The sequence below is a fragment of the Procambarus clarkii genome, chromosome 7, assembly GCF_040958095.1.
Source record: "Procambarus clarkii isolate CNS0578487 chromosome 7, FALCON_Pclarkii_2.0, whole genome shotgun sequence".
NCBI classification, from domain to species: Eukaryota; Metazoa; Arthropoda; class Malacostraca; order Decapoda; family Cambaridae; genus Procambarus; species Procambarus clarkii.
Window position 1 is genome coordinate 16280686 of NC_091156.1, and position 12884 is coordinate 16293569.

General features: G+C 42.5%; 1 protein-coding gene across 5 annotated transcripts in view; it reads right to left on the bottom strand.

Annotated features, from left to right (window-relative positions):
- Positions 1–12884, bottom strand: part of LOC123761409 (6-phosphofructo-2-kinase/fructose-2,6-bisphosphatase) — a 274084-nt gene that overhangs the window by 82655 nt on the left and 178545 nt on the right. The window lies entirely within an intron of this gene.

Genomic DNA, 12884 nt, shown 5'->3' on the forward strand with positions numbered 1-12884 from the left:
TGTCAGCAATTAAGAGACGATATAAAGAGAAAATAACAGAGGAAACAGCTAATAGGTATTTAGCTAGTTTAAAACGAGGCCCAAACGAAACTCTCAAGGACTTTGGAACTGGCATATTGCGTAGAGTGCGTGACTTGAGGCATGAATTAGGATACGATGACCTGAGAATTAGTCAGAAGGCTAAACAACTGTTGTGTATGTCAATCCCCGGGACACTTGGAGCTCACGTTTCAGCTGCAAGTGTAACGATGGATTACTACAGTTTAATAGAGTATGCTACGGACTTACAGAATATTCAGGGGCAGTGTAAGGATACAACTGACACCAGACAATCCTCTTATGTCCAAGCGGTAGATACGAACAATTTACATCGTGTTAAGGAGAGTGTAGGTAACTCTTCTAGTAACCAGAGGGGAGGGCACCATAGAGCAGGTCCGCCTCCTCACTGGTACTACACTTATGACCCCAGGTGTTGGAGTTGTGGCGGACGAGGCCACAAACGAGATGACTGCCCCAATAGTAAGGAGGAATTATGAGATAAGGCCCCCAAGGAGGAAGGGCGGCCCACTTTTGAAGTGAGGGTGTGCGGGAAGAGGTTGACTGCATTCCTGGACACTGGTAGTCAGGTAACCATCATTAAGATGGACTCATTTAGGACCTTCAGTCAGGTGCGCCTTAAGGAAGGGGGTGCACAATTAACAGCTGTCAATGGTCAACATTTTGACGTTCTGGGAAAATGTATTTTAACTTTTAACATTGAAAAAGATAAACCTTGTATTCATGAGTGTACTGTGGTGGATAATGTAACATTCCCTGGTGATATATTGTTAGGCATGGATTTTTTTAAACGATTTACGTATTCTTTGACATCGGAGAAGGGAGCAAGACACAGTAGGCTACAGTTGGGATCTGTGTCTTTCCCAGTAAAGTCAACTGATCACCCTCCCATAATTGCTTCAATTCAACGAGCACCTAAATATGTAAACCTTCCTAAACAATTGTTCAAGTCTCTTCAAGACCCTGACAAGAAAACATGTAGACTACATTCTGTACACAGACAAGTATGTCCACCACGGTCATTTAAGTTTATTAAAGTCGCCGTAGGAAGAAACATTCAACCCGGAAGTACCCTTCAGGTAGCTGGCAGAATTGATAAGTTGATGATACCATATACTCTGGTATCTGTACATGACAAAGGTGCGATAATACCAGTGGTCAACCTCTCTCACAAACCTTATCGCTTTAGGGTAGGCGATAGTCTGACACAAGGAATTGTGGTAAATTTAAAAGAAATAATAGAGCCAGATACCACACAAACATCGTCTGTAACAGCGCAATGTAGCACATTGAACGTAAGAGACGGAGAGTCACACAGTAAGATCGGTAAAGAAACCCCGTTATCTCCTCAAGATAAGGAAATGGTGGACAAATTAATAACTGCTCTAGATTTGACTCATATGTCACCTGCTGAACGTAAACAGGTACGGGAAGTTCTCCGTAAATTTCCTAGGTTATTTGCGACTGAGGATGAGGAAATAGGCTACCTGCCTCAAGTCGAACACACCATTCCAACAGGTGATAATCCTCCGGTACAAACACGTCAATGGAGACTCCCAGAGCAGGCGAAACAACTTATTAGAGATGAGTGTAGAAAGATGGTGAGACAGGACGTTATAGAAGAAAGCACATCACCGTGGCTTTCCCCAGTAGTGCTAGTACGCAAACCTGATGGTAGTTACAGGTTCTGTGTAGATTACCGTAAAGTGAACGAAGTGACAACAGCGGACGCTTATCCTTTGCCTCTCATTCAAGAAATCATAGACCAGTTTGGCACAGCTAAGTACTTCTCGACACTTGACGCAAAGTCAGCGTATTGGGCCATACCAGTTGCAAAGCAAGACAGAGAAAAAACAGCATTTTCAGATGGTGTTAGGACTTACCATTTCAAGCGTATGCCATTTGGATTAAAAACAGCTCCTTCATCTTTTCAGAGGGCGATAAATTATATTCTAAGCCCTGTTCTTGGTAGGCACTCATTGGCGTACCTTGATGATGTTGTAGTGTACTCTAGAACTTTTGATGAACACCTCCATGATTTGACAGAGACCTTGTCGCTATTGAACAAGGCAGGGTTCAAATTGAACGCCCAAAAGTGTACCCTGGCGGCTCAGAAATTCAAGTTTCTGGGTTTTCAGGTAAGCACAGATGGAATACGCCCTGACCCGAACTCTTGTCGCGCTATTGCTGAAATGCCAACACCAAAGACAGCAAAGGACGTGAGAAGATTTCTGGGTGCAGCTGGGTATTTCCGTCGACACATAGAAGGTTTTGCGAGAACGTCAGCTTCACTGACGAATCTCACTAAGAAAAATGTTAAGTTTGTATGGACCCGAGAGCATGATGAGGCTTTTGAGAAGTTAAAATCACAATTGAGTACTACTCCAGTTTTAGCAATTCCTAATTTTGAGAAAGATTGGGAAGTCCACACTGATGCAAGCGGCATTGCCATAGGTGGCTGTTTAATTCAGCGTGACTCGGAGAACAACCCGCACCCGGTAGCTTACTTTAGTAGGAAAGTGAAAGGACCGGAAGTAAGGTACTCAGCCACTGACAAGGAAGCTTTAGCTGTAGTAGAGAGTGTAAGGTATTTTGAGCCTTATTTGTTTCAGCGTCACTTCATAATTTATACTGATCATCGAGCATTGACCCACATTTTTAAGAAAAAGACACGTTGCCCGAGAATGACAAGGTGGGGTCACGAACTGTCAGCACACTCGTTTCAGATATTGTATAAGCCTGGTCCATCTTATGTTGTTCCTGATGCGTTAAGTAGGAACATTGCCACCATCAATATGAATGTAAACATTGAAACGATTGCGAGCGATAAAATGAGAGAACTTCAGATGAAGGAACAGCGATGGAAGGAAATTATTGAACATCTGGAAGGTGGGAAATATCCTTCGAGAATACAAAGTACCTCTTTAAATGACTTTGCACTCAAAGAAGGAGTGTTGTATCATGTAAATGCCCAGAAAGACAGGGCGTTGTTTCAGCTAGTTATCCCTGACGCATTAAAGCCTTCAGCATTAAAACTTGCGCATGCGTCAAAGATTGCAGGTCACCCGGGAGTGTACAAAACTTACACAAAGGCCAAGTCATTATTTTATTTCCCAGGGTTATTATCACATGTAATTAAGTACGTCAGGTCATGTGGGAACTGTCAACGACGCAAAGGTACTCCTAAAGTACAAGCCCCACTCCAGGAATTCTCGGAGATAGCAGAACCCTTGGATAAGGTGGGGGCTGATTTAATTGATTTACATAGCAGCAATTCAGGCAACAGATATGCGCTAGTTCTAGTGGACCATCTGTCCAGGTATACCACTCTAGTAGCACTCCCCAGGAAAGACCCCCAAACAGTGGCAGATGCATTTTTAGCTAGGTTTGTTACTGTGTTCGGTCCGCCTAAAGTTCTAGTATCTGACAGGGGACAGGAGTTTATTGGTAGCTTATTTCAGGAAGTATGTAAACTCTTAGAAACAACAACAGCGCTAACAACAGCATACCATCCCCAGACGAACGGCATGGTGGAACGAACTAATAGAACGGTGAAGGATATGCTTGCCATTTTAGCAGAGAATGACCCGGCCACTTGTGTCGGAAAATCCGACACCATTTAATATATCATACAGACAGATAATAATTTCTGCTGTATTACCAACAAGTTACCCATAGAAAACGTAACTTGTAGTGGAATTACCGTCTAAAGAAAACGGGATATCATCACCACATACTATTATAATTCACCAGCTATTTTGCTGGGAATTATTCTTAAATACATTAGTCTTTGGACTTTACCATCATAAAAACATCTTATATAAATTAACTTAATTATCAATATTAAAGTAGAGTAAATGTGACCCTTCTATCACGTTCTGAAATCTGGACAATGTAAGCCAGGCGTCAGAGTGGAGGAAGGGGGGCAGTCATTGTTGTTATGAGACCAGAGGCTCACACGGGAGCAAATTCGGCTCCTGTTAAATTTACTTGGACGTAGTGTTATGGAAGCCAAAGGTGTACCATTGTCAACACGCTGTCTACAAATTCAAGTTAAGTCTATCCGAAACCCGTTTATCATTCATTTATGGCCATTAATGTCAGGATATAGGGTGACCCGGTTAGATCGCGAAATCGCCTCAAACTAAAGGTAATTAAGCCAGGTCTTCATGTTCCATGTACTGTTTTCTCTGATATACTTGTCATATATAGGATTCTGGCTTCACAGCTAGCGCACTTTTGACAGGTCAAGACGAGGATGCAAGATTTTGTGCACCAGTTACTGGGTGATATGGAAGCTACCTCAAAGAGGATAATTAGGTGTCTACACCCTAGTTATACCTGGTGGACTAACCTGCTGTACTATAAGAGAAGGAACCTCATCAATGTATGTAGCTATTACTGTAATTTGATTGGCTGCATATGTGTAATATAAACCCCCCCTAATGTGTAGAGGATCGATTTGTGAGATTATGAGATTATTGCAGAAATACAGTCCACTTATCATTATACAAATTGCTATCGAAGTATATAAATTAACGTAAATATAAATTCATATAAATCAAATAAATATAAATCTCACAGGTCGGTTCCCACATTATTTGGTCATCTTCGAACCGGATGACGGATTATTTGATCCTTTGAACCCACATTTGGTCATCTTAGTACCGGATGAGCCAGTTAACCAGTGGATTCATTAAATATACTAGTGCAGTGTTATTTAAACAAGGCCAGCCAGTCAAAGACAGCGGCGAAGCCTCGAGGGAGCTCAGGAGCCTCCCTCAACTGAGTTCAGCCTCATCAGCGGTTTCATGCACACCCACAGATATTTGGTGGCGTGTTATTTCGTGAAATGACAGCGCTAATATTGAAGCCAGCCAATTAGTGACTGTGTCGCGAGATTGTTCACGGATTTCGTGGTGTTACATTTCGCGAGAGATTATCTACGAATTTTGTGGAGTTTATTTCGCGAGGTCACTAATAATATTTAATACTTCTTGATAATATTAGAAGTTTCATAGAGGCTAATTAAGAGGCTATTATCAATAATTGTGTATATTATTTCTCCAAATAGAGAATTATTTAATATATATTGCACTAGTGATCACAGTATAATATTTACTAATTGCCAACCCACAACAGGGTAGGATATTAACCATTGACTAGTTGAACTATTATCGTTCATCCTAGTCCCATTATTACCATAGTCAGTTGTACTATATTGATCAACCTAACACCATTAATGAATGGTCCAGACCCTATTTTGGGTGTAATTTTTATCAACTCGAGTTGAGTTGTATATATATAATTTACTTATGATCATTACACCTTTGAGTGATTAATTAGTGTCTCTACCATCCTAGGGTGATATAGAAGAGCTAACCTAAAGGTACTTCCAGTGACACTAGTTTATCACTCAAATCATTAGTGTGTATGATTGTATATATATAATGTGTATTAATTTTAAGTGCTAACCTCTAGTAGAGGTAGGATTATTGCCTAGTGAGTTCAGAATTTACCCTAGGCTACCATTAGTGTTTGTTCAGTATTATGAGCAGCCCAAGTACAAGTCCCACAAGGCTTCACCAACGAGCCAGTATGGATAATGCAGGGAGAATGAAAAGAACCCTTGCAGGTCTTAAAGGCCACTTAACAAGACAGATCAAGAAATGTGAAGATTTGTCACAACAATCAACAGTTGATTATGCTGACCTGGAAAGCTATTATCAAGCAGCTGCAGGTAAATTTGAGCAAATCAAATGTCAAATAGCAACATATGTGGCTGAACTTGCCAACACTAATTTATCAGAAACAGAAATAGACGACATTATGGTTGATCTTGCGAATTATGAAGATCACACTCAGGCCACGTTACAGCCTTATGTCAAATTAATTGCCCAGAACAAGGCAACAGCAACAACAACAACAGTTGCATCTAATACGAGTCAAGCGGAAGCTCGACTCCCTCCAATTAATTTACCCACTTTCTCAGGGAAAGATGAGGAAGATTGGGACGAATTTTGGAACAAATTCGTTGACCTTGTAGACTCAAAACAATCTTTACCAAAGAGTAGTAAATTCTCTTATTTGCAAGGCCAATTATCAGGTGAGGCTAAAACAGTAGTATCCCATCTGAGATTAACTAATGACGGCTATGATCTGGCAGTAAAACTCCTCAAGGATAATTATGCTGATCCAGAAGTAAGAACATCACATTTAGTTCATGAGCTGTTGCATTTACCCCCACCGGAGGCTTCAGCTGATTCACTCCAAGTCTTCAAGCTGGAGGTAGAATCATTGATTAATGCCCTCAGCCTGACAGCAGATACAAACGGGGCTGAGTGGGTCTTGAAAATAATTGTCCAGGAGAAAATACCTAGGGACATATTGAGACAAATGAGTGCTCATTACAATAAAAGCATCTTATCCATGAATGAAATATCTGAAGGTTTAAAGTCAGTAGTTCATCAATTACGAACACATGACAAATTAAAACCACCAAGTAAACCCTCAGAAACCAATAATAGTAAACCACAGAGTACCAAAGGTACTCCAAATCAATCTAGACAATATAATTCAACACCAAAGTGGAACAGTAGCAGTGTGGGCGTATATGCAGTGGGACCCTCCAAGCCTATAGTTACTGTGTCACCCAAGAACGTGACACCAAAGGGTACTGGAAGCTATGGAACATGTTTGTTCTGCAAAGAGAAACATTCAATGTACCACTGCTCTAATTATCCTGATAGTGACGCCCGTGTTGAGCGACTCAAAGATTTGCAACATTGCACGAGGTGCCTCAGGAAACATAACATCAACGACTGTGATACCCAATTACACACCTGTAATAGGTGTAACAAAGGTCAGCACCATGCAGCATTGTGCAGAGACACCAAAACAACGTCTCCAAACCCCAAGGTGGAAGATAGCATTCCCACCACAGTACAGTACTGCAAGGTGCAACAAACAAAGAGTGTCCAATCGGCAAAGTCTAAAGGTAATACGACTTTGCCTACTGCCCAAATTACCATCCTGAATAAGAGGGCCAAGGTCCATACCCGTGGGTTGTTTGACCAAGGATCCCAGAGAACATATATCACTAAAAAGCTGGCAGATGAATTACAATTAAGGCCTGTAGCCCAGACGTCATTCAACATCTCAGGGTTTGTAACAGATGCAGGACCTCAAGTCTACCAGGTGGTACAACCATCAGTACGTTTAGGCAGGTACGTCTGTCGAGTACAAGCCATTGTGGTGGACAAGATACCAGTAGACCTACAAGTTCAAGGTCTGAGAGCAACAGCCAAATTCCTGAGAAATAGAGGAATAAAATTGGCAGATAATATTAAGTCTGATCACCTCAACGACTTCGGTCTCCTTGTAGGGACAGACTATTGCCATCAATTCATTGGTAGCCCTACTAAATATCAGGGCATAACCATGTTAAACTCTGCAGGAGGTAAATTACTCTCAGGCCCAGTATCAAGCCTGAGGAGACCTATGCCTGCAGATAAACAATACCAGTAGAAATCTAAATTTGTCAGCTGATTATATTTCTCCAGAAGCATTATACTAAGGAGATTACAGCTGACTATACCAACAGAGGTTGATGTTAGTATCATCATTTAAAGCTGGAGATGAGTTCATGAGGCCTCAGTGGCAAATCAGTGAACAGTAGCCTAAAACAGCTACAAGTCACTGCGACCAATGTCACTGAACCCACTGCAGTCTCAGAACCATACTTTACTTTAATGATGAGCTATTCAATCTTCTGAATCAATTAACTAAATTAAACCCTAATAAATCTGATGACTGATTTGATACATTTATTATTTAATCAAGATGTATTCCATGGGCCTCAGTGTTTATATATCAGTGACCAGTTACCTGAAGAAACTTCAAGTTATATCTAATGTCACTGATCTCACTGCAGTCCCTGAATCATACTTGACTGTAGTACTTGATCACATCCAGTCTTCTGGGTTAAATAATATGTAATAAGGCTTGAATATTAGCCTTTCAAGAGTTGACAGGGAAATGAAATCGCATTAGACTTCTAACCCCTGCAACTCTAGTACGGGACATCCGTCCTGTACGAACAGACGCACAAATGTGTGATTACTAACTACTAACATCAAATTAATCAAATAATTCGAAGGAGGAGTATCGGTGTTCGTCTGTTCTAAAGAGGACTTCGACCCGTGAGCAGCCCCCTGGGGAATTATGTCGGAAAATCCGACACCATTTAATATATCATACAGACAGATAATAATTTCTGCTGTATTACCAACAAGTTACCCATAGAAAACGTAACTTGTAGTGGAATTACCGTCTAAAGAAAACGGGATATCATCACCACATACTATTATAATTCACCAGCTATTTTGCTGGGAATTATTCTTAAATACATTAGTCTTTGGACTTTACCATCATAAAAACATCTTATATAAATTAACTTAATTATCAATATTAAAGTAGAGTAAATGTGACCCTTCTATCACGTTCTGAAATCTGGACAATGTAAGCCAGGCGTCAGAGTGGAGGAAGGGGGGCAGCCATTGTTGTTATGAGACCAGAGGCTCACACGGGAGCAAATTCGGCTCCTGTTAAATTTACTTGGACGTAGTGTTATGGAAGCCAAAGGTGTACCATTGTCAACACGCTGTCTACAAATTCAAGTTAAGTCTATCCGAAACCCGTTTATCATTCATTTATGGCCATTAATGTCAGGATATAGGGTGACCCGGTTAGATCGCGAAATCGCCTCAAACTAAAGGTAATTAAGCCAGGTCTTCATGTTCCATGTACTGTTTTCTCTGATATACTTGTCATATATAGGATTCTGGCTTCACAGCTAGCGCACTTTTGACAGGTCAAGACGAGGATGCAAGATTTTGTGCACCAGTTACTGGGTGATATGGAAGCTACCTCAAAGAGGATAATTAGGTGTCTACACCCTAGTTATACCTGGTGGACTAACCTGCTGTACTATAAGAGAAGGAACCTCATCAATGTATGTAGCTATTACTGTAATTTGATTGGCTGCATATGTGTAATATAAACCCCCCCTAATGTGTAGAGGATCGATTTGTGAGATTATGAGATTATTGCAGAAATACAGTCCACTTATCATTATACAAATTGCTATCGAAGTATATAAATTAACGTAAATATAAATTCATATAAATCAAATAAATATAAATCTCACAGGTCGGTTCCCACAACTTGGGATGAACAGTTGCCCTTTGTTCAGTTTGCACTAAACACCGCAGTGCATCAGTCAATAAATACTCAACCACTTTTGCTGTTTACTGGACACTCGTGTAATTTTGCGTCAGGTCTGCTTAACAGACATACTATTAGTTATGGAGAGGATTATCCTTCAGAAATCCTCACCAAGATGAAGAATGCGTGGAGGATAGCAGCTGAAGCATCAAAGAAAGCAAGGACACGGTATGCCCATTATTATGATAAGCAGGTACAACCATTAAGAGTGAAGGAGGGAAGCCTAGTGATGCGGTTGAATGAATCAGCGCCCGCCAATCAGAGTAGGAAGTTAGCAGCTAGATGGCGAGGCCCTTACATAGTTATTAAGAAACTAGGCCCAGTAAATTTCATAATCAAGGGTATATTTGAAGACCAGGTTGAAAGAACCATCCATATAAATAAATTGAAACTTTATGTAGCAAGGGAAGAACTGGAATTACCTTCAGCAATTCCAATTCCCGAGAGAGTGGAGGGAATGGTTATTCCTGATGCTCAATCAGAGGAGGATGATGACATCCTATCATCCTTACTTAGTAGCCAAGTTAGGCCTGGTCACCCTATGGTCACTAGATCTCGCGCGCACATGAGCGCACAGTAACTGAGTTAAGCTGTCATCTGAGTTATAGGTAGAGGCAAAGAATTGTACTGTAGGTGCTTAGTCAAGAGTGACGTACCTTTACCTACCCTGGAGGAGTTATCTTTCTTAAAACCTCCAGGGCAGATCCAGGTCTCCACCAGATATGAGTTATGAATGTTTCTTTTCCCAGGTCTGCTCACATTTCCACACTGTCGGCCATATCCCATCTCTACAACTGAGGCCAGAGTAGCATGTCACCGCTATTGTCTGGTGGGAACCAGGTTTAGTTCCCGAGGGACAGGACGGGTCACACTACATCACCCCCTCCATCCCTCTCCCCCCACCCTTGTTAGTGGTACCTGCCATGGTGGGGGCGGCTACAAGTCAAGGTCACAGCCAACACCTCATCACTTAATGAGGTTATGGAACTGCCAACACTAGCTGTCATCTGGAGGACTGATTCAACATATCAGACGAGACATTAATGAGGTCACCTGCCTTGCTATAAAGAACACCGGTGACCGGAAATGAACAGCCAAGAACAACGGAGTGGATTGGGCAACGGTTGCGGGATTACACAAGGTCTTGCCCACTCCTGAGGTTTCTGATGCGCCGAGCAACAAGATGTGAAACTTGGTGGCTACGTAAGAACAGCACGTTCCCTCTAGAGTGTGCATGATACGCCAACGCGGATGCACGATTTGCATCTTGGGCCTACAATCATGTGCATGATGGGATAACGAAGAAAGTCGTAAAGGCCTAGTACGACGTAGCAGAAGAAACACCTGTAAGTGGATGGAACCCAAGAGCTGGAGCCGGAACCCGAGGGTTCTGCCGCCACGCCCACCCCGCCTCAACGAACTGGAGCTGTTCACTCATCAAGCAAGACCTCGTCTGGTGTCAACGTCTCAGTACTCCCAGGAAGGCAACATGTATGCGGCAGACAGAACATCGCCAGCAGACGTTCAGCAGGCGACAACATCTTACAAGAGGATGGAACCCCGGTACGCCAGAGTTCCCCCAGTGACCGGACAGCAAGTCAATCATCGCTGTCAACACCGACGTCATCGCCTCGTCGACGACCCGGAAGTATGGACCAGCAGCGCGGATGTACTGCGGATTATGGACTAGATCAGTGGAAGACTCTAGTCAGGAGGGAAGTGGATCTCTTCTCACAACAACTGAGGCCAGCTGAAGAACATCGTTGGTGAAGAACACGACGCATCGTTGCAGAACTACAGCAAGAATACAGCAATGGGCGAGTCAACAACATCGGGACAACGGACTCGTCGGGAATAAAGACTTTGTTAATTTGTATATACAATATATATGTAATTTTTTTTAAGTTCAGAAAACTTGGAGTTCACCGTTACAGAGAAAATGTTATGAATGACAATTTTTGTGTAGACTCTGGTGAACTGGGGAACCAGCGGAAAGATGGTTCCAATATAAATTTAATTGGTCATTATAAATTGTGTTATTTTTTTTTTTCAAATGTTGATTGGTCATCTGAGAGGATTGATGGGCTGCCATGCAGGTATGGTCAGCCTGGATTTTGAGTTACCATGGTAACTGTTATTGTTGAGAGTCTTTATAAATATTTCTCGACTGTGAAATGTATATATTTAGATAGGGTAGATATTTTTTTTTTCGAGGCATGTGCTAGTTCCTTTGTGGTCTGGGATAAGAAAAGCCACGTTCGAGTTCCTCGCCCACGGTTTTTCTTAAACCAGGACATTGGGGGATATGTAACAAGAGAGCAGTACATAGTACATGAACAACATAACAGCATGAACAGGCCACGTGGAGGATGAACAACCCACAGGCGCCAGACAGGCGGCGGCAGACAATGTAAAAGTTACACCTCTGTACAAGTTAGCCATAGAGTCAGGTCAACGGTCATCGAATCACAAAGAGGTCAGAGTTGTTGCCGCCATGATAATCTTCAGGGATTAACCCCTAAACATCAAATGTAGAACCCTCATGTTCAGCTGAGGAGCAGCAGATCATGGGACGGACAGTTGAGTGGGCGCAGCCCAGTAGGAAGGTGTGTGTGGACTCGGGGAAGGAACATCATCTCCCGGAAACGGTGGAACAACATACGAGTAAGTACGGCTCTCTTGTACTAAAGCACCTCATTCAGTACCCTTGGCCTCTAGTAGGGGATATAGTTAGGGAGTGTCTTATTTAATTATTTCAAATAAAGTCAGATATTAAGTGTTATTAAATGTGTATTAATGGTTCCTTGCCTAGTGATATTGGGCCTACCGTCCCCTTTGCCCTAGTGACCTAGTGCTCTTAATTATTCAGTACTCCTCCCCCCGTTCGTCTTCCGTGTTGAGGTGTTAGTATTGGTGTGTCCCGCCTTATTCTTGTGTACACTATAGTTCCCAAGTGGTCAGGATTATTCGAGTGTCAGGCCAGGATCCTTGTACCGTTCAATTGTCCCCTACACCTGTCCTGGTAGGTTATTCCATCTGCAAGACCTACGAATCTCACTCCGGTCCCCTGTCCGGTAACTCAGGGTGGTGGCAGCGTCATTCGGTAACTCATACGATAGGCTGTGACTACGATTATCTCTATCTTCCTGTCTCACTCTCCCTCGCCCTCACGCGCTCTCGTTCTCCCTCCCTTGGTCTCGTTCTCGCTCTGCCTCACTCTTCCTCTCTCTCTCCTCTCTCTCTCCTCCCTCTCTCTCTCTCTCTCTCTCTCTCTCTCTCTCTCTCTCTCTCTCTCTCTCTCTCTCTCTTCTGTTTACTGGTTTACGTCTTCATATGACGGCCCGAGTGTTAACATCTTACATGATCGATAGCATCTGTTATTACCATAGAAAGAGCGGAGATTGCACGGTTAGCTCAGTGGTAGTAGCGGGTGCGCGGTCGAGATAGATACAAGGCGAGATATTACAATCAGGGTCATTACACCAAACCCAAGGGCCCAGACCCAAAACAGACAAAAAGGGAAACCCGGTGTAAAATCAACA